Consider the following 25,560-nt stretch of genomic DNA (forward strand, 5'->3'; position numbering starts at 1 on the left):
CTTGAGTTCAAACTCAGCAGTTGTGGCTGTTGCATGGTTGTATTAAGCCTCTGAAGGCAACTGCCCAGAGCAGGTAAAACCACATTCCACTTTGCCTTTTTTCTTGATGCCTGTTCACATTGTAACTTCCTCGCCCAGCAGAGCTGGTGCCTTCAGGCTGCCCCAGCACCTCTTGGCACAGCCTGTGTGCTGCAGGGAGCTGTACCCGCTGGCCTGGCAGTGGCAAGGAGACCAGTTTGTCCCTTCAGTGCTTCACAAGGCATAAAGAAAGCAAGTTGCTCCTTTCCCAGCACTGCTTCTGAACACGCTGTGGTGCTTTGTAGCTGCCGTGACTGTGCCTGGGGCTCCTGTGGGCTGAGGCTGAAATGCATGTCACGGGCTGGGTTTGTCCCTTCCCTGTGTCCCACTTACAGCTCTTGTTTTTTCTAATCTTCCTCTCCTTTGCTTCCAATCACAGAACCAGATGTTGGTGTTTGAAAGCGCCCTGCAGGAGAGGTACTGGACCTGCTGGGGCTTTGGATGACCGATTTGCTGTGAAACCAGGAGCCAAGGAGACCCGTCCCACTGCAAATGGAGCTGCCAAGTGATGCCAGAAGCTGCAAATGCAAACCAAGCTGTGGTGGACCAGGTAAAGCACATTGTTTTTTTCTCTTGTCCTGGAGAAGTTGGAGGGAAGGACCACTTATGGTATTTAGCGTGGTCCTTGGAGCTGACCATGGAATGATCTTGCTGGGCTGTGGGTGCTCAGGTATTGCCATGGTTTTAAATGCATGAGATGTCCAGTGGTAGAGAGTTGCCATGTGCTTGGGCTCTGAAGGAGGCTCTGTGCCCTCCTTGGGTGGAGGAGAGGAGGGCCTGGTGCTCCCCAGCCTGTGGTGCCCCATGGCACAGGGTGGGATGGAGAATGCCCTGGCAGGACCCTGCCAGCTGAGGAGAAGAGCTGGGTGTGGAGGAGGAGAGACTGACCCCTGCTCTGCCTCTGTGACTGTGAAAGGCCACTAAGCCCTGCCCCTACAGTGCACTTGTACTGCAGTGTGTTTCTGCCCTCAATATGGTGGGGACTTAGGTGTCTTTTAGCTGCCAGAGGGAACACAAGGCCAGGAGAGTTGGGATTAAGGTAGAGTGAGCCCCAGAACAACTATCAAAGCATCCTGTAACTGTGTAGGTGATCAGTGCCCTTGACAACTGTCCACTTTCTTGTTTAGGCTGAGATGCCTAAGGGCAGTACCCTGCTGAGTCAGGCCTGAACCTCCATCCAGAATCGACCCATCTTCCTGTGGCGTTGTCTCCTGGCAGTCACAGCCTCACAGTTACTGCCTTGCTGACCTCCATGTCAGAGATTCCCCTTGAGCTGTGATTAACTTGTTGAGGCTTGCAAATTTTCTTCTGCATTTACACAAAGACACAAAGGCTGGATTAAACGGTTTCATAGTATTACAGAAAAGGAAAACCTAGGAGGCATTACATTTGTTGGGGCCAAGGACTTTGATTTGTTTCAAAAAGTAGTGGGGAAAAATGGGTTTACTCTTTGGATTTCGTGGTTGCACTGCTAATGTCAGGGTGTGCAAAATGTAGACGTTTGAGATATTGTCTTCATTTAGAAAAGGAGTAGAGAACCAGCTCAGGGTTTGGAAGTGAGATGTAAAATAAACAGAAAGTGAGGAAAAAAATTGATTCCGAACATGGGAATAGAAAGGGAGAAAGCAAACCCAGGGCTGTGTGTTGAGGTGTGTGCTACCAAAAAAATCAATGTTCTCCCCTGCAATGTGGGATTGCATTGCTCAGGGGAAGGCAGGAGAAACATGTCTGAAAGGAGCCAACTTTATTTCCCTTCTTTCTCAGAAGAAAACAAGTACAAACCCTGCTTGGATTAGAGAGGATTATGGGCTGCCCATTTGGGAATTCATGTTTGGGACTTCGTGACGATGCAGCTGGGTAAGTGATCTCACTGCAGTTATTTGGTAGGAAACCTTTTGATAGCATCTAAAACGGTTTGAGTGTTGCAGTCAGTCCCTTCGTTGAGCGCTGGAGTTCTTCCTTCATGGGTTAAAACGGGGGAAGGGAATGCTCCCATGGATGGTGTAAGCTGTCTGTGCCAGCACTGCCCTCCTCTCCCTTGGTCCTCACTGCAGCCCTTGTCTTTGTCTTTGCTGCAGCTCCATGTCCTCTGCAAGACACCAGCTGTGCCCAGTTACTCTGTGGGTTCGATCTGGTGAGTGCAGCACTGATGCCAGGAAAGACGTTTCTGATGTGCCTGTGTCACCCCCCAGGGGCTCTGGTCCTGGTGTCCAGAAGCTGGGCAGTGCCTGTGCTGGGGCTTTGTCTCGGAGTCTGCAGCAGGGCTGTGGGGGGATGCAGGCTGATGGTACCCTGTGTCCTTCTGGCACTGCAGCAAGAGAGAGGTTAGTAATGCTACACACCTGCTGCTGGCCTTGGCTGTACTCTCGTGTGTTTCTGCAGGAGGATGAGAGCTGTCAGTAGCATTTCCCAGGGGATGGGGGAAGGATTTTCAGCCCTGTAGAGCAGCTCCCTGCGTGAACCAACAGTTCCCTGTGCCTCTGAAGAGAGCAGGGCCAGCAGCCTGCTTTGGTCAGACCCTGCTAGGATGGAGGAGGGTGGCTTGTCTGAAGTGCTGAGGGGGCTGGCTTGCTTCTGTGCTGGGCTGTGTGCCAGTGTGATCCTCCCTCCATGCCCTGGGCTGCTCCATATGTGTCCTCTTGGAGTCAGAAACGCAGGCAGCCAGCTGAGAGCCAAGTGTGAGCTGGGAATGATGGCTCCGAGCTGAGCTTACTGGTAACAGTTGGATATTGTGCAGGAAAGCAGAGGGGAGCTCATGGGGCAGAGGGAGTGTTGGCAAGGGAAGAGGGGCTTGTTGGTCCCTGAGGGAGCAGAGGTGGGTATGTCCAACCCCAGGAACGGAGAGGGGGCAGCGATATAAACCCCGTCCCTCCTCTGACTCCATGGTCCTGAGCATCCACGGTGGTGAAATTTCAGCTTCTGGGCTCTCTTTTTGAAAGCGTGGGTCTCCCCTAGGGGTAGTGGCTGATGCTTCCTTTTGTGGCTGGCTTGCAAGCCTTCTTGGAACTGATAAGCCCGGTCATTGGGAAGAAGCCCGGAAGAGACTTGGTCCTCCTTCGACTTCCCTGTCTCAGCTGCACCCGTGTACCTGGGCAGGGAGCTCTGTGAGAGGGGGGATTGTCTGAGGAGTTTTCCATCTCCAGGCATGGTGAGGCCCAGGACTGGGTCAGAGAGCGGAGCAGGGTCAGCAAGGGACTGGCTGTAGCCGCTGCCCCGTGCCGGGGTAATGCACCCGGAGCTGCAGCTGTGCTGGAGCTTGGCGGGTGTGCTGGAGGCAGTTTCAGGACCTGCTTGCTGTGCTCACTGGGGGCTTTGGGCGTTGAGCATCCCTGTCCCCTCTGCCTCCGTGTCCCGGAGATGCCCGCCTCCCCCCACCCCCGGCACATCACCGCTGTTGCCATGGCAGTTTGGGGGCCAGCCAGGATGCCCAGTTGCCCTGGAAATGGGGGCAACAGCCTGTCTGGCATTGGGGATCCTCCCGTGAGTGTGTCCCCGTGGCCCTTGCGGAGTGAGAGAGGTGAGGGATCCTGGGGGGGGCGGGGGGTGGCTGTGTCCCCTCCCCGACCGAAAGCCGAAGGGTGGCTCTGGGTGCCGGTGCTGCCAGGAGGCTCACCCACGGGCAGGGGGGTCTTGGGAGCGAGGCTGAGCAGGGACCGGGGCTGCGGGGGAACTTGGGGGGGGGTGGTGACACCCCCTGCCCCATGCCGCAGGGCTGGGGTCATCCCTTGTGCAAGAGTGGGGTGCCTGGGGCAGGGTGGTGCCCGGGGCAGGGGGCCCACGGTCCTGCCCAACCTCTGCTGGCCGTGGGCTGTGCTCGCCCTCCTGTGGGATCTGTGTCCCTGCACGGCAGCCGCTGGTCTGGGGAGGGTCTGAGGGGGGAGGTTGCCCCCGGAGCACAGGGCAGGGGGGGCTCTTGTGCTGGGCGAGAGGCACCTGGAGGATGAAGCACTTTCCCTGTCAGGGGCTGGGAGCTGGAGCCTCTTCTCCCCCCAAGTGGAGCTGGGCAGGGAGCAAGCTTTGCTCCCAGAGAGAGAAAGTGCCGGCCTGTCTCCCTTTCTTCCCCGGGGCTGCGGCTGTGAGTGCACCCGGGCTGTGGGTGAAACGTGGAGGGAGGGGGGCTGCCTGCCTTGCCGCTGCTGGCCTTGCCTCCACCATCCCCTGTGCAGAGAAGGTGAGTGAGCGGCTGTGTGGTGTTTGGCTGCCGGCCGGGTTTAAACAACAATATGGCCAAAATGAAAAAAAAATACTGACCGAAGTCAATCATCTTGTGATCCTATAAATAGCAATCCTGAGTAAGACCCTTTGAGCTCTCCGGGATCACAGCAGGCTGTGACCCAGTATCTCTGAGTTGAGATGCCTCTCAGGGTAGATATCACGAGGATTTCAAATAATAGATTTCTTGAAGATTTCAAAGGAAGATTTCCAGGATCATCTGCTGATAGATGCCAGTGAAGATAAAGGGTTCAAAGATCGTCTGCTGACAAATGCTGACGATGGAGAATAGTGAGTAATTCACTACAATCAGATTTCTCCAAAGTTTCAAAGATCGTTTGATACCAATAATTTATTATCATAGGTTAAATTCTGTATCTGTGTGTGTGTGTGTTTCTGTTTGCACATTCGATTTAGGAAACTTCATAGTGTTGATTATAACAAATTCTGTTAAATCACTCTGATAATTGGTTGATGATTAAACATTGTTAAAAATCATTCAATCTAATCTTGTGGTTTACCGTAACAGTGTGAAGTGCTAAGGCTTGGACAATAAGCCCAAGCCAGAGTTGACCTATAGATGAATCCTGTACATTTTATAACTGATAACCATTGTGCTAATAGGTATTATACTAAGTTATAGCAAACCAACTATTCTGATGTAAAAGGTGGGAATACTGAAGCCTGAGCAACAGGCCCTGAACTGAAACTGCTAACTCCGTGTATAGTCATTAGTGAAATATGCATAGAAGATGTAGCTTAAACATCATAAAACATGTCTATGTTGAATGTATCCTTATATTTCTTTATGTGTGAGCAAGATAACAAGGCCACAGAAACAGTTGTCTGGCCTTGTGACCTTGCTCATAAATTAACTAGATAAGCAGGGAAACTCCCTTAGCTTCTCCCTTAAGCCCTGGCCAGGCTCTGGGGGGCACCTAACGTGAGATGAAAACCAGATATTTCCGCTTAAAACAAAGGTGCCAGCTATTCTGGCTTACTGATTTTTAGGTATATAAGGCGGGACCCGCTCACAGCGACTTTGGAAGCCTCACCTACGGGTGGACGCACCGCGTAGGATTTCCCACTTGCAGTGAAAGGTTCTCCAAATCCTCGCTGTAACCGGGGCTCCCCAGCGACTGCGGATCTGGATGATGGTAACGTATGCAAGTGGTGATGGATCTTTCTTAATCACTACTCTCTCTCTCAGGTAGTAATGATTTGATGCATTACCCTGTATTTTCCTATTTGTTTAAGTGCACTGTTCTGTCTTTTCTTACTGTATGTTTTCTGTATTATTCTGTTATATTATTTAGTTATTTCTAGTAAAATACGCCTGCTCTTTTCACTCTGGTGTCTGAGTTCAATTGATATCCCTGATCAGCAAAACACAGTGTTAATAAATCTTTAATTACTGCTACCTCAAATTGTGTAGGATCCATAATCACTCGTTCCCCCACAAATTGGTGTAATAAGAGTTACCATTTATATTAATAAGAGTTACCCTTTATATTAATTCCATTAGACATAAACTGTTGACCAAGTCTGCGACTAAGCCTGGATCCAGCCTCACCTAGACGTCTCTCTGAGAAGGAGTTTAGAAAGCAAGGGGGTGTGTTCTGAACTCGAGACTCAACGGGAGGTCTTCCTTACCCTTTGTACCTCTCCCATTAGGCATAAACCATTGACCAAGTCTGGGATTAAGATTGAATCTAGCTGCATCTAAGCTCCGTCAGGAGTTTAGAAAGCAAGGGGGTCCATTCTGAACTTTGTGACTCAACAGGAGGGTCTCCCTTACCTTTTTACATTTCTGGTCTCTGTGTAAATAATTCTAAATAAATTCTAACTTGATTTTCCTTTGTATGTTTCTTCCATGTAGTAAGTCATAGAGTGAACGTTGCCATAGAACTTTGCGAAGGCACACTTTTATAACATCACATTAAAATCACTTTTTGCTAATACCTTCCATAGTGTCTCTTCAAGTGATCTAAAACACCCACCCACAACACACCTGCCCGGGACCCCAAGGGCCCTGGGCACCCCCTGCCAGGCGGTGGCCTGGGCCAGCTGGCAGGTGACAGTGTGGACCTGGGCAGGCTCATGGGACACCGGCAGCACCATGACAGAGGGCAGCACTCAGGCAGGGATCAGCGGTGACATGGCTGGGGTGGTGAAGCTCCCGCCAGGCACCTCTGATGCCGTCAGCAGCTGGATAGGGAACCTCTCTGCAGGGGGAAGCGAAGAGGGGTGATGGGGTGAGAGCCTGGCAGGCAGAGCTGGCGGGGGAGTTCCCTGGAGAGCAGGAGCCTGAGGAGGAGCGGGACCCTGCTGCTGTACCTACCATGGTGGTTGGGCAGTGCGGGGTCTGTTTGGGGCAAACAGGGTTTTGGGAGTCTGGCCCCATGGCGATCATCCCACCAGCACCTGCTTCAGCCAGCCTTACAGGGTTTTGCTTCTTCACACCACAACTCCCATCTCAGCGGTTCCCCATCCTGCTGAGTTCCTGTCTCCAATGAGTCTTTCCCATCCCCACAATGGTTTCCCATGTCAATGATGATTTCTCAGCCCCGTGATGGTTTCCTATCCCAACAGTCTCCCCAGATCTGCAATCTCCCATCGCAAGCATGATTTTTTTGGGGGAGGTGAATTTTGTGTCCAAGGGGAAGGGATGGGGCCGGCACCAGTGGCCCTGCAATGCCGACGTGTGTGTGCTGCCCCATCCTGCCCCAACCGTGGGGATGAGCGGGGGGTTGGGGTGCTTTTGGGTTGGTGTTGTCCTCTTCCTCTCCACTCCCAACTGCGGTAGAACTGGTGCTGGTACCGCTACTGTGTGGCCATGATGGGGAGCTGTCACCAAAATTTGGCAACTGGCTCGTGCTGACCAAGGACAGAGGCTGGGACACAACATACAGGATTACAAAGGGAATTCTTTTATTCATGCCCATGCATGTGCAATTTCAGACACAAATGCAGCTGCAGATGCCATTCCGGCTGCAGATACCACTGCAGATGCAAATACTACTCCGGATGGAACTACAGAAAGGATTTGCACTGCGGACACCACTGCAGATGCATTATCAATGCAGATACAGTTACAGGTACAGTTACAGGTCCAGGCACCATTAGAGAGACAGATACTGGCACTATCAGAAATACAGGCACTGGCTCCATCACCTGTGTCAATATAATTACAGACACAGACTCACACTGAATTGCAGATACAGTTGCAGATGAGGCACAAAATAGCTACAATTCCAGATGCAGTTTAGGATACAAGTACAATCACAGATACAAGGACACATTCAACCAGACAAGCAGCGGCAGATACAGCAAGTGACACCATGACTGACTGAGGTACCGTGAGACAGAGGAGCCGTTACACATAAAGGCACTGACACAAATACAGCACCAGCACAGAGCTGTGCTGCCACAGGCAGAGGTAACTAACGGGTAACTGCACGAACAGCCACCGACAGAGATAGGGATGGGGATATAGAGATGGATACAAATACAGTGACAGACGTTGGTACAACTCCAGAGATGGGCACAATTACACATTGTTCTTCCTCTACGCAGGCAAAGGAAGAGCTATAGATATGGGCACTGGAACACACTCAGATGCAATTGCTGACACAGATACAGTCGGAGGTACAGAAACAATTACACATACATGTGATAAATGCAGAGGCAGAGCCAGAAAATAACTTTTAAAAATTTATTGCAATAAGAACAAGTAAAACAAAAAGGCTCGGTACTCCGGTGAGCCGGGGGGGGGGTTTCCACTCCGCACCGACGGACACCAGGTGGAGCTGTGCCACCCCCCTTATAGTCTACCCTCATGCATATTCACAAAATGGGCGTAATTCTCCCCAAAAGGTTTCCACCTCCTGGCTGCGCAAGCGCAATAGAGTTTCTTGAACCTTCCCCTGTCTGCACATGCACAGTAGAGCCTCTCGAACTTTCCCGGGTCTTTCTGGTGTTGCCAGGGACTTCTGACAGGGTCCCTCCAGTACTTTTCCATTTGCGCAATAGCAGTCCATAGGAGTCTGTGTTTACAGAAAAGAACTCTGAACCATTTTAACAACAAAACCACAGTAAATCCCCTTTAACTTATATACATTGCAAAGTACCTGCAGCATACCTGCCCTTCACATTAAAGTCACCATATTTTACAACACGAATCACCACCATATTCTTCACATACAGGTACCAGTTCCACTACACGTACCAATAAACACGTCCCAGGTGCTGTAAGGAACTGAAGGAATTGATGCCTCAAACATTCATCGACACAGAAAACCTCCAGGACAAGCTGTGCCCTTTGGGTTAGTTGAAGGAATGTCCCCCAGGGAAGCGGGAGTGTATAGAAGGCTGCACCCCCTGCTGCCTTGCAGCTGCACTGACAAACTCCTCAGATGAGGCTCAAAGGGGGGAAAGTGGACTGAGTGAAACCAGGTGTCTCCCCTCAGGCACAAGTACCCCTCAGCCCGACACTCTGAGGCTCTGTTGTGCAAGCCAGGCACCGTGCTTGCCCTGCTAATGACTTCACACCTTCGCCGCTGAAGTGGTAACAAGAACTGGTAAGAGGGGATCACCTCTGGGGTGACCAATAAGAAGCGTAAAGTCAGCAAAAATCTCTGGAACAGAGGAAAAACCAAAGCTGGGCAGGGCGAGTACGGCCACCCACTGACTCAACTGGAACCCGCTCCACCTTTATCCTCGTCTCTCATGGAAATAAGTTTATGGAGTTCCCGCCCCTCTTGTCTAGTATGCTAATGAGCTGATAAAATGAACTTAAAAGGGGACAGAAACTTTGCTGGGTGTGCACCCACCACCCAGGATCACTGGACATGAGACAGCGCTGGATCCAGGGGTGCTGATCTGGATTTGACTCTCCTGTGCCTTTCCTTTCCTTTCCTTTCCTTTCCTTTCCTTTCCTTTCCTTTCCTTTCCTTTCCTTTCCTTTCCTTGCCTTGCCTTGCCTTGCCTTGCCTTGCCTTGCCTTGCCTTGCCTTGCCTTGCCTTGCCTTGCCTTGCCTTGCCTTGCCTTGCCTTGCCTTGCCCTTTCCTTCTTATAGATTTATAAGAGACCATGTTGCTCATTATCCTTTTCCAAGTCTAAATTGTTTTCTACTGCAAATAAAACATTTTAACCGGTTGTCTGGTGTTGTTTCACCATAATTTAACCAGAGGGGATCACAGAACCGTTGTGACTCTCTGGGCTTCCAGTCCGAGTCGCGACAGGTGCCACCACTGCAGATGCAGATACCACTGCAGATGGCCCTGCAGAATGAAATACCCTTGCAGACACCTTTGCAGACGCACGGTCCATCCCCCCTAACCCTGCAGATGCAGAAACCAGTGCTAACAGCATGGCAGACGCAGACGCCATCGCAGACTGACACACCACGGCAGACGCACCCACCGTTACAGACGCCAAACCAGCTGCAGGTCCCTCGGAAGCCAGTTCAGCTGCAGACAGGTACCACCGCAGACCCCACTGCAGATGCCATTCCAGGAGCGAACACCAACAGCGAGCACTGCAGGTGAACACCCGACTGAAGATGGGGACACCATGGCAGATGCCCCCACAGCTGCCACGGCCGTTGCAGGAGCCCTTGCAGATGTCTCTGCGGACGCAGACACCCCTGCCGATGCCCCTGCAGGGGCAGACACTGTTGCAGACACTATTTTCCCTCAGACACTACTGCCTGCGCCACACCGCAGATGCTGTTGCGCTTTGCATTCCTGCGCAGGTCCCACTGCAGGTAGAGGTGCTTTGGCAGATCCCGCTCCAGGCACAGACACACCTGCAGACGGCATTGCAGGTGAACATGCAGTTGCGGATGGAGACGCTGATCACTGCACCAGCCAGAAAGCGCCTGGAAACTTCATCTCTCTGTACTGCCCATTTCCTGCTCAACACCCTGGAGCCAGCGCAGGCCACGGCACCTGCGGGAAGTGGCTTCAGCTCCCTGGGCCTGGCTGGCTGACGGTGCAGGATGAGTCCCTGTCGGGGCAGTCCCCCGGCGCCCCAGGTGGGTCAGGGGCTGAGCTCCTTCCTTAGGGCAGTCCCAGTGATGCCGCTGGGGTGGGGGATCCGCTCTGCAGATACACCTGGTGTAACCACCAGTTCTTAAATCCCACATTGGGGACCCTGGGGTGACCCAAGAGGACATTGGGGACCGCAGGGGAACAGGTGACAACCAGACAGGTTGTGGGGCACTTCATTAGCCCTAACGAGGCTGGGGGAGGGACTTGGGGACATCCCTGTCACTGCTGCCACCCCCATCTCCCCCCACCAGGTCAAGTCGCACACTCCGTGGTGCCCGTTTGGACGCTGTCCCCTGCCGCCTGGCCATCAACCCCAGCAGTGTCTTCCTCATGTCCAGCAGCAAGTGTCCCTGTCCCCAACCTCGTCCCCCTGCCCCACCCCACCTCTGCACCTTCCTGCCGCTCATCTGGGAAACGAGAGCGCCAGGTCTCAGCCTCCTCGGCCACCGCTGCCACCGCCCTGTCCCCATCGCCTCGCCGCTGTCACCACCCTGGGGTGACCAAGGGACCTGAAACCCCCCTTGTGCTCCCCAAATTCCTGCCCCCCCTTTTATGTGTCCTCCATCTGCATGATTGTCCATGAGGCTCCACAAACTCCCACGTCCCCTCCCCACCAGCAGCTGGGCTGTATCCACCACCATCACATCCCCCTGGATGCCTGGGTCCCTCCTGGACACCTGGGTCCCTTGGGGTGGGGGGGCAGGGAGGGGTCCCAGGGGACAGGGTCCCTTGTGGGGGGCAGGGTGTCCCTGAGCCCCCCTGTCCCAGCAGGCACCTGCTACTCTCTGTGGGTGTTGGCTCAGGTCTCAAGGCCCAAGAAGAATTGAGGGGGGTCCAGATCACCCCACACCCCCCCCCCCCCCCAATAAAAGGCTCCTATGAAGCTGACAGCCTTGTTGGGGACACTGGGGACACCAGTGACATGGGGGGGGACACTTGGGACACACATGAAACACATGGAAGGACAAGGGGGACAGAGACACAGAAGGGATTTTATTTCCCAACTCAGCAAGCGCCCAGCTGGGACAGCCACTGCCTGGGGGGGCCACAAGTGTCCACAGGTGTCCTCGTCCCCTGCAGGGCAGGACCAGCCCCCCCCCCAGGGGAATAAATGGTTTGTGGGTTAAAACCACCAGGAATGGGAACAAGGACAGGGGTGGGGACAGGGACCAGGACAGACAAGGAATGGGGACAAGAACAGGGACGGGATAAGGACAAGGATATGTGGACAGGAGGGGACATCAGGGTGGCAGAGGGCCCCCCCCCAGGTGTGCCAGCGCAGGCAGCCAGCAGCAGCTGGAGGGGCACAGGGGGGTTGGTGTCACCGTTCCCATCCCTGTCCGGCCGTGTCACCGGTTGTGCAGACGGCTGAACTGCCGGGCCCACAGGGTGCGGGGGACAGGGGACGCTGTGGGGGACCCCAGCGTCGGGGGGGGAAATCCCAGGTGTCCGGGGGGGACACCCAGGCATCCGGGCACCCAGTATGAACCAGGATGTACCAGTATGGGCAGCGCTCATCGGGGCTGAGGCTGTGCCAGAGCTGCGCCAGCTCCCACATGGCCACAGTGGAGGCCAGCCCCGGGGGTGGGTGCTGGCACCATCGTTGGGGTGTCACCACCTCAGGACACCCCTCTGCCAGTCCCCATGTCGCCCCACAGAGCTCATATCCCCCTTGGCTGTCCCCATCCTCCTGGGGTCCCCATGTTGTCCCAGGGTCCCCATGTCCTTCCTGAGGTCCCCACACCCCCCCTCCTCCCTGGGGTCTCCATCCTCCTTGGTCCCTATGTCGTCCCCACATCCCTCTCCAGTCCCCATGTCCCCAGAGTCCCCATGTTGTCCCAGGGCCCCCATGTCCTTCCTGGGGTCCCCATATCCCCCCTCCTCGCTGGGGTCTCCAACCTCCTGGGTCCCCATGTTGTCCTCACATCCCTGTCCTCCGGTCCCCATGTCCCCAGAGTCCCCATGTTGTCCCCAGGGTCCCCATGTCCCCCTCGGGGTCCCCGTGTCCCCAGAGTCCCCATTCTCTCTGGGGCCCCCATGACCCCCCTGGGGTCCCCATGTCCCCGCCTCATGTAGTGTTTCCAGTTCAGATGGCAGACCATGATGAACCCGTTCACACATTTCTTCTTAGGGCGGGGGGGGCACCCTGTCCCTGTGTGCACGGTGTCCCTCCTATCCCCACGGCCACCCTGGGGGTCGCCGGGCTGCCATTGGCCGCTGCCTCCTGCGGTGCCACTGCTGGGGCCTGCGGGGACAGTTGTGTCTCCTGGGGGTGACACTGGGAGGGGTGACACTGGGGGGGGGGAGGTGACACTGGGGGGCTGACAGTCCCCACCTGTGGGCTGAGATAGACGTCTGCGAAGAGGGCTGGGGGGGATGGCGACACTGAACTGGGGGACACAGACACATCGTCACCCTCCCAGCCCCCACAAACCTACCTCGTACCACTTCATCAGGGGGCTCTGGGGGGGGGCAGTGAGGCCAGCAGGGAGGGGCTGAGCCCCAGCAGCCCCTCCCGCCCTGGGCAGGGTGTCAGGAGAACCCCCACTTCCCAGTCCAGTGCCTCCCAGTAGGGCCCAGCCAGGGGCCGCTGCCCCCCCCATCTCTTCCTCTTCTTCTTCCTCCTCCTCCTTGTAGGGCACCAGCCACTGCCTGGGGGGCCTGAGGGGGGCGAGGAGGGGGTCAGCACCCAGTGGTGCCCCCATCCATTTGCCCCCCCCCACACACACACATACCCCCATGTGCCTCCAGCACTCAGTCCCACCTCCACAGTGTCACCGTCACCAGGGTGGCCTGTGGAGATGGGGGGGGTGTCACTGGGGAGGCAGTCCCCCAATGCAGAGGGGCTTAGGGGTGGCCTGTAGAGCTTGAAGGGGGGGGGCAAAAGAGGGGGTCAGGGGGGCCCAATGGGTGGAGGGTCCCAGGGAGGGTTCTCAAAAATTTGGGGTAGGGGTCATGGAGGGGGTCCCTGGATGTGGGCGGGTCCCCATTACCTGCCCCACCCTGGGCGATGCTCAGGATTGTCTGCAGGTACCGGATGTACCCCAGGATGTTCTCCAGTACCTGCGCCTGGGGAGGGGAGTCCGGGGGGTGCAGATGGGTGTGGGGGTGCAGCCCCCCCTCAGCCCCCAGCCCCCCGCTAGATCTCCCCAGCACCCAGATGACCCCCAGCACCCAGATCCTCTCCCCAGTCTCCCCCTGGCACCCTGCCCCCCATCAGCCCTCTCTGAGACCCCTCAGCACTCAGGATCCTCCCACAGACACCCCAACACCCTGCCCTCCCCCCAAACCCCAGTGAGTCCCCCCCTCCCAAGGGTGACCCCCCCATACCTGGGTGCGGTGCCCCCCCCCACCGCGGGGCCATGGCACCATCTGTTCCAGGTCCGGGAGCAGCGAGCGCCAGTCCCGGCAGGGGTGCCTGGGGAGGGACACGGCAGGGAGGGACACAGAAGGGTGACATGGGGGGCACAAGTGGGGGGACAACAGGGGGCACAGGAGGGACAGTGGGGGGGGGACATGGGGGGGGGACATGGATGGGGGGTACATAGTGGGGACACTGGGGGGCCATGGGAGGACACAGGGGCATGGGAGGACACCAGGGGAACACCAAAGGGGGGACACTGGAATGGGGGTGACACTGGGGGGGCACGGGAAGGTGACACCAAGTGCCATTGCGGGGAGGCAGGGGGGCACCAGGAGAGGAAGAGGCAACACAACGGGGCACCGCGAGGGACGGCCGGGGGGCACTGTGGGGACAGCCAGGGGGTGACACGGGGTGGGGGGGACACGCGGCAGGGTGCGGTGCCTCCCCCCCCTCACCAACGGCTGCGAGTCTGCTTCGGGCCCCCGGCGCTGCCCCCCCGCGGCAGCATCTGCCAGGGAGGGGCAAATGCCGGGGTCAAACGGCCTCGGGGGGTCCGAGTGGGGGGACTCAGGCCCGGGGGAGGGCACAGAGCTGGGGCCAGGGCGAGAGGAGGGATCAGAGCCGGGGCGGGGGAAGTCGTGGGGGGGTTCCTGGCCCAGGGGGTCCCAGTTCAACAGGAGGGTTCAGAGCCGTGAGGGGCCCAGGCCCGGGGCGGGGGGGGCAGACCCAGGGGTGGGTCCCAGGCCCGGGAATCCCATGCTCGCCCCTCGCCTGGGCCTGCCGGCCCAGCCCATGGGGGGCGTGTCCTGCACGGGGGGCAGGAGTGTCCGCACAAACATAACAGAATAACATAACACAAGCTTCCAGTATCTTTGACGGGATTTGATGAATAAACAGTTTACTGTCTATCACAATGTGGAAGAAATACACCGAGTTTTGGAAAAAGCAAAAAAGGATGCAGAGCATAACTGGTGGGACACCCTTTTCAGGTGGTCACCCACTACTACAGGCATCTTAAATAAGTTGTGTCACCCCATTGTGGTTCTTTTGATATTAATTCTGATTAGTCTGACTTTGTCAATAATATTATATGTCATAACTTGGAGAATGATGCAACGGGTAACATATCTGACATCTGTTTTGGATGATGACTTTAAATTGAGAAAAACTCTCCTGTTAAGTCAACAGGAATTGCAACGATTTGATGAACAAAATGGTAAAAAGAAAAAGGGGGGATTGTGATAGACAGTAAACTGTTTATTCATCAAATCCCGTCAAAGATACTGGAAGCTTGTGTTATGTTATTCTATAAACTATGTAAACCTAGCCTAGGATTAATCTTAACTATTACACTGTGTAACGACTAACAGACTATACTAACAGACTATAAGTGCTTATCTAAGTTAAAATGCTGAAGCAAGGACTTACACTGTGCAAGAGACTAAAAGCAGGGAAAAGGAAGGGGGGGTTGAGAAGGGCAAAGGGGAAGTGTCTGTACTCTGTGAGGTATAAACAAAAGTTTTGTGAGACTACCCTCAGGAAAGCAAGAAATACGAGAAATTCGTGACGCGAGGAAGACGCGGAGCCTTCATCCCCACGACCACGGGGAGGCAGAAAACGACCCCCTAGCAACAAGGCGCGCAGACACAGAATACACCCTTTGACGAAACACAGATACCGGGAGATGGAGGATATAAAAAGAAAGACTTTTGGGAAGTGTGCGCGCACCGTTGGCGGAGTTGAACTCCCCGGCTGCCCAGCGCTGTTTTGCTTGTTGCTGCTTGCTAAATAAACAATTGGAATTTTTATTGGCCCTGTCTCACATCAATTTGAGAATTTACTTATAACATGTTTACAAGTACAGGATCCCTGTCCCATTCTCTTTTCATTTTTGAACCTGCAGGATTTCCAAGCGAGATTATTATTTCAGGATTATTCCAAGCAATAATCACATGAGAAGCTGAAGTTTTCAGAACCATACTTAATAGCCTGATTTTGTCAACACCATTCAGGAGGCTGCTCTTGTATGTAGGACCCCCCAGCTTTAAGCTCTTTTTCAAGAAAAAGCTGCTCAGGTTAACGTCTTCAGTGAGAAACACTGCTCCAGACAGCAACTCCTGCCCTGTTTTCAATGCCCTGATGAGCAAAAATAAAGGCAGGGCTTTAGCCAAGAATGCGGTGAAGAGGACTCCTGCTGTAAGTGGTCTTTTAAAGGAATATCAAATGGTAGCTTTTCCATCATTTACTGCTGGCATCAAAAAGCTGTCCTAGAGACCACTGGTAAGAATCAATGTCAACCACTGAAGAATGTATGAATTCAGAAATGCACACATGTAGGGAAACAGCCTGTCCCATGAGCCAGAGTGCTCTTCAGCAGTAAAACCAGGATGCAGCACTGTAATAGAAAGCTCAGAAGACTAAAGAGAGAACTCACTTTCCAGCATTCACAAGTGTTGTTTCAGAAACTCAGTTATATGTTGAACTGTAACAAGATTATACACTTGAAGGTCAGAGAGAGGCTGTAGCTCTTAGCTGAATCACAGTCTCCTTTTTAACAAGGAGCCTGATCAGGCTCCTCCTTTAGATGCCTCATAAACTATACCTGGGAACAGCCCTTGGTGCTTAACCTGAATGAAGTATTCAGGTACATGAGTTCTGCTACCTGAAATGCTGCCTAGGCGATCCAATCAGTGATACTGCTATTTGCCACTCTGGGGGAAGGCAGGGAGGTGGGGGAGTATCAGAGAGATAAATTACAACTGAGAAAAAACCAAACACTCGGGACAACCAGGAGCAGAGGACAAAACGATACAAGCTGCTTACAGAAAAAAGTACCTGGCCCCATTCTTGCTTATCTGTGGTTCAAAAGCATTGCTCAGGAGAAGGGAGAGATGGCATAAAGGGTTTAATCAAAGGAAGTAATGGACCTTCATTAGCACATGACTACTTGCCTCCCCCAGCCCTTCTCAGTCAGGCTGCTATACCTCACCTTAAACAGAGCAGCAACTCCCTCCATGGGTGCGCCCAATACACTGAAAACAGCAGTATTTGCAACTAGGTTCTTCAGAGTCATCAGACCTTTCTATCAGTATTTTCACGGAGCACTTGAAAACAAGTACTTTTAAGACAAAAGCACCACACAATGAAATCAAGTGTATGCTGTGTACTCATCTTGGAAGCAGACTACACACCTATGGTTCAACGCAAAAGCCAGTCACAATTCAGGATGTCCCAAAAGTAAAAATAAGCAATATCCAAATCTAATTCACTGTACCCTGGGGATAAGTACTTTGGCAGGAAGGACACAGAAGTCCGAGGAGAGCAGTCAAGAGCACAGAAATCATGCCAAATTTCCCTTCGGTACGGCAGCAATTTTTCAACAGATGACTTCGGGAACACTCTGCAACACCCTACTGTAAACAAGTAATCAAGCAGAGTCTGTTTTGTCATTTGAGACAAAGGTTCAATAACTTTTCTATTAAAAATGTAAACCCTTCTACATTTCAGGTAGTAAGTGAGGTTTATATAATGGACCTTCTTATCCAGGGAGGAAATGTCTCTCTAATGTCTTCATGGTGAGATAATTTAGTAAGTAGCACATACTTTATAAAACTCATTTGTGTAAAGAGGAATGGGAGCAATTTCAGTTACCTCTTCAATTAGCTTCCCTTTGAACAACAGTTACAAAATGGAAAGCTCCAAGTGGCTGCATAGAAAATCATCTCTGGGCATTTAGAATGAATCTATAGATTCTTAAAAATCAGACAAATAACATTGTGTTAATTAATGTACTGATTTTTAAACTGCTGCAGAAGAGTTTAACATTTGTGAGCTGTTCAGATCACGCAACTTAGTGAACAATTTGATCTCCCTTATTTTTATAAATCACTGTTCATTTCGCCACTACTTCTCCAAAGAAGCACCTGTAACCATTGAACTACAGCATTGCATAGCATATGACAGTACCTGACACAGGCCCTAAGATACCACTCAAGCACTCACAGAAATGATACTTATAAGCTACAATAAATAAGAACAAAGACACAAAGTTAAACTTCCAGAGTTAGAAAATATAAATATTAAGATAATCTGGACATTTAGCAAGAAAAATTTCAGCCTTCAAATTTGCCAAGTTCAAAAGCAGCTAAAACCAGCCTCTGCTGAATGCTATTGTCTTATCTAAACTGAGGACTAATTCTCCACCGTACGTTTGGAGAACATGCCTGATCTCAGTCAGGGTTAATACATGCCTATTATATTACCAAATAAAAAATAATAATAAGAATTATAAAGCCAGTAATAGTGATACTGCAGTAACAGTTGCAGAACCAGCTGTTAGCCTGGTTCACTGACCCATCTTCTATCACCAATGGCTCACGAGACAAGTCTCTAACATCAATACAAACCATTTTGGCCATATACACAGTGAAACAGCAGATAGAACAGAGAAGAATCATGCAGAAGCTTTTTTCCTTCCATCTTTCCTAACTGGTTCCGTCAGGAAAATATTATCTACAAAATACATTCCATAGCACAATACTATAGTGGTTTTAAGGGTGCATGCACCTCCATCTCACCTAAGAGAGGGCAAGTAAAACTGGACCCTGGTTGCCACCAAATTTATGGCTGTCCAAATTCAGCACCTGAACGCGTTTCTGAGTCTTACAATCTCATAAATCCCCTTTAGCATATACCATCCCTTACCTCTGGTTACTCAAATTTAACATTCATTAAAGTAGACGGATGCCCCCAAGCATAACTATGTTTTGCATAATAGTAGACTACTGACCACACAAGGCAAGTTTTGCATTAATTGGCAATCTACTCCCTCTACTGTAAGAAAATGCTCTGCATCTGGACTTCTTCAGCTCCGTTCAAAACCCAGAGAGCTGTCAGAGCATAAGGCTAGATTTCTCACTTGTAAGCCCACAAGCTTCCAAGCAGGGATAAAAGATCCAGGTAAAAACACATACAGGGGCTTGGGGCAGGGGAAGCAGCTTCAGTGACTCTAGTGCTGAACTCCAAGACTCCATGCTTTGAACTTCCAAGTAGAAAACAAAATACACTTTTTTTTTTCAAACTGAGAAAGAATTGACTGTTCAGATACTCACACATGCAATAAACTTAATTTTCAAGTTGATTTTCCCAAGCACCAATTCTAATACTGCCTATTCAGCCAGTCACAATTTATTGTGCAAACAGATCTAAAAGATCCAGTATTTGTGATTGCCACTGAAGCACCAGTTCCTGATCACAACAGGAGTGAAATAATGTAAGTGATGCATTGAAACCAGATTGTTGAAAGAACAAAAAAAGAGCAGAGAACCAAAATGAACCCTCTTCTGCTCCCAACAATCTGCCCCGCTTTACTGCTGTGAAGAAGCCACAGCTTTACTAAGTTTGTGGGTTGTTTTTGAAAGACATCTTTCAAATACCCCTTCTCCCCAGTAGCAATACAGTCATGAAGAGCTAGTGGAAAGCGGGGCACAAAGTGCTAATGAGTATCTGGTTGAGCCAACAGAATTTGGTGGGGGTTTTTTTGGTTTGGTTTTTGTTTGTTTGTTTGTTTTTTGCTTTTTTTACCACTAGGCCCTAGCATGGCTCTTGACTATCGGCCAAAGCAATGACTCCAAAGCTACGGATTGCCTTGCAACAGTTAAATAGCAAGCAGAAGTAGTGCACAGAAGATACATTATTTTCTTAGCAAGCAGAAGTAGTGCACAGAAGATCCATTATTTTCTAAAGTTTGCCACCTTTATAACATTCCCTTAATATGCCAGGAGCACATTTTGTTGCCATGATACTTATGTCACTGTCACAGTAGTATGTAAATGGTATTTAACCACCACGTCCATATGAGCAACAAATTTTCCAGACACAAGGAAAAAAGTGAAGATCACAAGGATTTCAGGTTTACTTCCTATATGCATTTTCACAGTATAACAGATGCTTACAGTTCTTAAAGCAGTTCAGGAAAAAACCCCACACCATTGCCTAGAGGCAAACTGCATACAAACACTGAACGTATTTCCCTACGCAGCCCTGCAACATCAGTTGCCCACCACAGAAATAAGATCACCACTACCCTTTTGGCAAAAGAAGCCACTGGTTTATTACAAAACATAGCAATAACAACAAAGCGGTCAGTAAGAACAGAACCACATTTGCTTCTGTTCATAGGTCCAAGTGCTCAAAGTCTCATACCTTTGGCCAGGAGACCAAAGATCCATCTAATTTTGCCCAATCTACCTGTGTCCAAGTTTTGTCACCACGAATTTCCTTTATGGACTTTGGAACTAAGACATACAAATGCCCTGGGTCTAGATTTCACTGGGTTTATAGCAGCACAACTTAAAAGTCAAGAAAATTAGCTTGAACTAGAATCAGCTGAGGGCCACCCACCATTACTTTGATGATTTCTAACAGTGAAGAACTGAATTTTTGTTGCTTCCTGTAGTGCTCTGCACACATACCTATAACCATAGAATACCATTGTGACTAGAGATGCTGTAACAGGTCTCACTGATGGAACATTTCATGTTGTCTGTACTTGTGCAGTTCAACCTCTGCCTTCTGCACAGAAGAACAAGTCCCACCCATCATCAAGAATGTTTGCTCTCAAGCAATAGAAAGGACATCACTGCCAACACTCTGGAAACATACCAAGGGGACACCATAACAGCTAATTCTTACGAGCCTGGAGAACACATTGAGTATGAAGTACAAAGAGAATATTCTCATTCATATACACAAGTATTTTGATGATCTTGTGACGTAAATTATTGAAGCTCTTGGCATACGCGTGCTTATGGTCTGCTCTGTCCTGAACTGACGACCATCTAGGGAAAAGATCACTTTATCTCCTAACATCTTTAGGTTGATCTTCTGCAAGGTAGGAATACGGTGTTGTGTCTCATGCTAAGGTCTTTGTGACTGTAGTTTCATCATACCTTTTGGTCAGACTTTCCATCTCTTGTCCAAGTGACCAGATAACACACATCCCACCCTCCTGTCATAGAGACATGTCTTAGAATCAGGCAAGCTCCTCTCCGCCAAGCTCCATTTTTTCACTTAATTTCTTAAGCTTGCATGTCATGTGAGCTTGTGTGATGATAATTCACCAGCTCCAGACAAACAGCCTTTTTACTTTGAAACCGTCAGAACTAGTTGGAGAGCTGAAATTACAGGTAGGCCTGTAATTAGCTTTAAATAAACGTCCCTTCAACAGGAAATTAAATAGCAGGACCATTTAACAAAGACTACCACAGCAGACATGGCTTTCACTCCTTTGCCTCCAACACAAAACCAGCTTTCCTGCCAAGCACAACCCAAGCAGGATCCTGAAGCACTACAGAAATGACCATTTACAAAAGGGTCCTCTTTCATCTCTGAAAGAGGACACTTAAGATTGGCATGATGCATTTTCATCTACAAATCAATTGTTCCCAACTGGAGAACTGCATTAATTCCCTGCAATCACAACCACAGACACGAGAAAGCCAATAGCAACCTAACCACATGACAAAGCCCAAGGCATCCACAAACCCTACATCAAAAGACTGACTTTTGAATGGACCAAAGGGCCAGATGTGGCTGCTGGCTGAGGGCTGCTCAGCCTGGCTCCCCAGAGCAAAATGCTGAGGCAGTGGGAAGTGGGTTGAGTGTATTTTTCCAAAGGAGTCCTCCAGTCAGAACAGGCAGCTGCAGGAACTACTCCACACAGAGACACCTGTAAGGACAGAAGGTAGCTGTCACCCTCACCTGAGGGACACATCCACTGTCATGGCTGCACCATGGGCAAGCACCAACTCCACCTCTACCAGGGCTTATGACAGGAATATGAAGCCTACTCAAGCTTCTCCTGACCTTCACAAGAAGCTGAGCCAAAGCATCCTATGATTTTTTCCCATTTTTCTATTTCTGAGAATTACTAAAATAGATTGGAAGCTTTCGTTCATCTAGAAGAGAATTAAGAGTGCTCGTTGAAAGAGCTGTTAAAACTTACTTTCTTTAAAGGTTATATGACCTAAGGATAGTTAAAAAAAATTAGTCAAGAGGCAGGCTGTCATTTCAATGTACACAACATTTAGCTGAAGGTAATATAACTTTTGCCTGCATTCATAATTTCTTATATCTGGTTTGCTCTGTCTCATCCATTTGATAGTGCTGCAACCAAGTAATCAAAACGTTGAATCCTCCTGTCTTCACTTCTATGTATTAAGCTTCACAGAAGCACCTGTGACAATTTTTTCCTAGAAAAGTATTTCTGGGTTTCATTCTAGTTATCTATACAGCCTGAGATTTTTTTTTGAGCTACGACTGACTCACTGCCTGTAACGGATATTGCTCTGGCATAAAGCTGAAAATTGAGAGAGTGTCTCTTGCTGTCTACTAGAAACAAAAATAGAAAGATAAAACCATACAAATATATCTCGCTATAAAATCACCCAGGAAAATGTTACCAAAGCACTTTTTGAACCTGACATTCTCAGCTCAAGAGACAAATGCTTGACATGAAATTGCTACAATGAGAATGTCTGCTCAACACCCTTTGCAAGCCATACAATTACAAGAAGTAAAGTTGAGAACACACTAAAAAGTTATAGGCAAAATTAAAAGAACTGAGACTTGCACTGAGGCCCATTTACTGTTATTGTCTCTACATAATCTGGACAGTGCCCCTGGCCCCGCATTTGAGGAAAAGCAATCTGTGACTAGGATTTCAGTGCTGCTTGCTGTGAGACTGATGGAGAAGGAGAGAAAGCAACAGACGGAGCCAAAGACTTGGTGAGATTTAACCCTCTTATTTGCAAGTAGGATTATAGATTGAAAGGGACCACACTTCTTTCCTTCCCTCCTAGATAGTCTAGCATATAAATGGTATTTCAAAACATTAACAGCACTGCAGTTTGTCTGAAGGGTACATATGCAGTGATTATTACAGAGGAATATTGCACGGCTGGGAAGTAGTTGCATTCTACCCTTTATACTGAAAAGCTGTTGAAAAACATCTATCTGTATAAGTGTGTAAAGAAACTACATCTGCAAGCAATGCCCCAAAGGAAACAATTTTCTAATGAATATAAGCAGTGTTGTGACCAGATTGACTCCTAATGCTCTTTCTCTGACCTGACATTTGGAATATTAGTTACCCACTTGGGATCAAGCAAGCACGGACATTTCTGGATAGCAGCTGCCTATGAGTTAAATGCGACACAAATATTCCTTATGGACTCTGTCTGCCCAAGATGAAGCCCTACTCTTTTCAGAACAGGGCAAACTGTGTCAAATAAGCAAGCCCTCTGAGTGTCTCTGATACTTGACCACAACACTGAAGCAAAACTTCCTCTCCTCTTTTTAACTAAGTGATTTTCTTCAACCTCTTTTAAACTTCTGGGCTCCCTTTAAAATCTTTTGGAGAGTCAAGAAACCTATGAACAGTAACATTAAGGTGGGATGGGCAGCATTTGCTTGCTCATTTTAACAAACCACTGAGAAGCCAACAGACCACCAGGTGTCCATTAGTAAGAGACTAAAACCTGGTTTTCCAGACTGGGGTAGAACAGTGGTGCATTATAATAAAGTGCCGATAACATATTTAGGCCTTAACTTGAATCCTCAAGTTTGCTCTGTAAGAACACTGCCCAAACAAACAATGCAAACCCTGCAGTTCATGAAGTGATGGAAGGATACTGCTTTTACAGTCATGAAGGTGGGAAGACAAAAGGCTATGTTCGATTTGATTGTCCTAATAGTGTTGCGTATCTGGAAGTGCTGACTTCGAGAAAGCGTATATGCATAAGACACTGCCATCCTTCTCACTGTCTTCCTTCATATGGAGATCTTGCATTTCCAAGGCCACACTCTCAAGTTGCCTCAATTGAATTAGCGGTTTCAAAGCCAATATCAGTTGTCAGTGCCAGAACTCTGTGTGAAAGCTTCCAAGTTCATTTAAAAGAGCCACGTCTGGTCAGTCAAGAAGCCAGTTAAACCAGTGAGGCTGCGAAGGTCCATCAAGGCTTGGTTTTGAGACTAAAATTTAATCTGGGAGTTCTGAGCAACTTAACAAATTCTCTATCACTGCTTCAAAATAATAGGTAACAACTAGAAACAGCAGTCCAAGAAACTTGGCCTAAGTTATCACACTCTTGCAAAAGAAGCAAATAATATCCTGTCAGCTTTCTTTTATCCACGGGAGACAGCAGCAGGACAGTGTTGAGAGCTAGGTCACTGTGTAAATGTAAAGCAGTGATGGAAACTGAATTCAGGCTATCTTCTTGACTGTCACTTCTGTGTTCCCACCACAAAGCCACCCTCATCACAACCACACCATGTGATGACAGATGACTTGCTGCAGTTCATTCCCCCTCCTTCAGAGCTTCCTCATTACTATTCCAAAAACCTAAAATAGCTCTAGACCCATAACCAGCAGTCTCCTCTCTTCTCTTGCTCTGCTCTCCCATGCTTCTACCCCAAATGTAATTGATTACTTGCAAGACAGCTATCAAGAGCTATTGTAGTACTTACCTTCCCCCAAAAGGTACCTTCACCTTCAACCCTGAGGCTCTTATGTTTTGTTTCTCCTGTGTGTATCCCTCAACTCCCTTTTTCTAACCCTGACTTCTCTTCTATACATCTCAGCACTTTCCCCTTAATTTCAGTCATACATAGAGGACTGTTCCTTCTCCCTTCTGACACACCTTTTCCCACTTCTTATAAAGCTACTAGTTTCCACATTTTTACTGTTCCCTCCTTTCTTCAATAGCCCTTCCTACCCCAGGAAGGCATATGATTTGGTATTACAAGATGTTTGATTAAATTAGAACATAAAATGTGCAGTAAGAGTGGGATTCAGCTTCCAGACTACCTTGTCTCCACTTCTATACTTAGGAATAAGCTCCATTGTCCGTTATAGATCTCCACTGACTATAAACAGAGACAAGATGCTTGGCTGTAGCTTACATGCCTACACATGAACACCTAAGTTTAGGTGCCTTAAGCTACAACCTGAATCCCACGCAGTGTCTTAAACACTAGCTAAGAGAACATTCCCAGAACACAATTACAAACAGTAAATAATCACTAGATGCATTTAATTCCGTAGCAGGGGTTCCACAGAAATCAGGTCTTGGCCTACAGTTTTCAAACACCAAAAAATCCCAAGGAAGCATAGGACTAAGGTATAATGAACTTGCAAACAAGTCAAATAACGTGAACTCCCATCACTGGCAAAAGATATGGCGAAGATTAGATGGCTTTCTAAACTAATAATGCTACTGTAAAAACAAATTAATTTCCAGATATCTTTTGGCCCCCACACTCTACAGACTAGATTACAGTCTTTCCAGTTTTATAGTGCATGAAGAACTCTGTTTCACTTCTGAAAGTGAAGTGCATCTTCTTAGATTCCTCTCTTCAAAACTCTTCAGTACAGCAACTATTATCTTCACCTGCTTCTGTAATGACCTTCTAGGTAGAGTCGCTTTCTACCCCTATTCCCTCCCTTCTTGGCACATGTGCTGCCTACTCTGGGGAGGACTTTGCTGAACTGAGTTCTCTATTAGCACTTCCTGCACCACTACCATCTGCAGATTTCTTTTCTTCCCATCCTTGCACTAGGAAACTCCACAGGCACTCTCATCCTGATCTTCATGGTCACACAACAGACTGAACAGGAGACCCTTTGTATGTTGGCAAATTATCTATAAATATCTAGCTTTCTAGCATGCTTGCTTGCAGCATGACTCAAACCACAGAACTCTTACACAGCAAGCAAATAGCCTTAAGAACAGGATTTACAACTGACAGACATCAGCATTTTCCTAGGCTTTAATTTCTTCAGAACTTCTTTT

The sequence above is a fragment of the Strix aluco genome, chromosome Z, assembly GCF_031877795.1.
Source record: "Strix aluco isolate bStrAlu1 chromosome Z, bStrAlu1.hap1, whole genome shotgun sequence".
In the NCBI taxonomy this organism is placed as follows: domain Eukaryota; kingdom Metazoa; phylum Chordata; class Aves; order Strigiformes; family Strigidae; genus Strix; species Strix aluco.